The sequence below is a fragment of the Arachis hypogaea genome, chromosome 19 (assembly GCF_003086295.3).
Source record: "Arachis hypogaea cultivar Tifrunner chromosome 19, arahy.Tifrunner.gnm2.J5K5, whole genome shotgun sequence".
Taxonomy (NCBI): Eukaryota; Viridiplantae; Streptophyta; class Magnoliopsida; order Fabales; family Fabaceae; genus Arachis; species Arachis hypogaea.
The window spans coordinates 136584788-136586567 of NC_092054.1; positions in this window are offsets into that span (position 1 = coordinate 136584788).

Genomic DNA, 1780 nt, shown 5'->3' on the forward strand with positions numbered 1-1780 from the left:
TACCTAATTAAAAATATGCATCAGCCAATGTCTTATAATGTTATTTAAATATTATACGAAAATCTAATAACAAAAATATTCAAAACTCAGTTTGCTAATTAGTAATTAGTGAAAAAGTGATCCGAGAATTTAATTATTACAAGTGTAATAACCTGTGTCGTGCACGTGATAAGATTAAAATTATAATTTTAAACTATTCTATTAAAATTAATTTAATTAATAAATAAGTAATATGATGTGTATTGTTCATTCTTTTTTAAATATAATATTAAGTGTATTAACTAAAATGTAACTATTAAGTGTATAAGAATTATGTTTAAATTATGAATCTTTAAATAAAATTATCCCATTTAAAATATTTAAATTATGATTTCAATCATAAATTATAATTATGATTTAAAAAAATTAATATGATATTACATTTTTTTCTCCACTTCACTATTAATATACTGATATTGCAAGTCTACATTACAATATTTTTTTGAATCTTGACTGAAAAGAAAATAGTTACGTGTTTCTATCATTCTATTTATTTAATACACAATGTGCTAACACTAACGAGATTTTTTAAAAAACATATATTGATAAAAATAGATATAATATGATTACAAATATAATATAAATAAATAAAATATATAAATAAATGCTAAACCAATATGCTTACCAATGTCTTTGTTAAATTTTGTAAATTAGAGAATAATTATGTATTCGGTTATTTAGTGATCACATATGAAGGTTGTGGTAGGCTTAGAGAAGGGAGGTTGAATCTATGCCTTTCTTTTTGTTGCTGTTATGACCCTTTTTAGACAAACTTTCAATTCTGATTCTGTTTGAACTCAGCAGCGAAATTTATGAGACAATTTATTTTTGTCTCATGAATATCAGAAAACAGAACAGTGCAGAGAAGAGAAAAGCCAACACCAGCATATATCCTGGTTCGGTTGCCTTGTGCTATGCAACCTACGTCCAGTCTCCTCCACAACAATGGAGGACTTTCCACTATAGTTAACAGTATTACATACACCAATTTCACAGGATTGACCCAATCCTTTCACACACAAGTTCTAACCTAACTTGACATTGGCTATGCTAATACCTAACTATTCACTCTTAGTGCTAACCCAACTAAGAAAGGGATACCTCACAGGTACAAGATACAAGACACTTAACCAACCTAAAGAAATCTGAAAATAACTCTAGGCTTTTCTCTCAAGTGTTTCTCTCAGCCTTTTTCCACTCATGGCTTTTTCTTAAGCTTTATCATAATGTCTTTTCTCACAAGAAATTACAGAAAGATAAACTTAGAAAAGTACATTACAATCAGTAAAATATGAAGGAGATTGGTTTCATCAACAGCCTCTGTGCTATGCGAAAAACCAGATTAGCAAGCCTCTGATTCAGTTCTTCATACTGGCAGAATGCACCTTTTGATTAGGTTACACTTTCCAGTTAGTTGAACTTCTTCAAAGAGCTCTCTCAGAACAAAACCTCTATTCACTGGTTTTCTCTCCTTGGTTTCTGAATGAACAGCAAACCTCTTGTATCTCCTTGCATGTTGCTTGGTTCTTCTTCCAAGGTCAACACCTTGAGCCTTGAGCTTCACCATCCCACAGATTCACTTTTTCACCTTATTCTCCAGAGTAGAAACTCTTCTTCTGACTTCCTCACCTTGACCGAAAGCCATAAAACAGCAACCATAGAAATCTTCCAATGGTCAACTTGATCTGAGCCCTTGAAAAACAATTTGGTCCCCAAGTCATGTTTAAGACCGTGGATACAT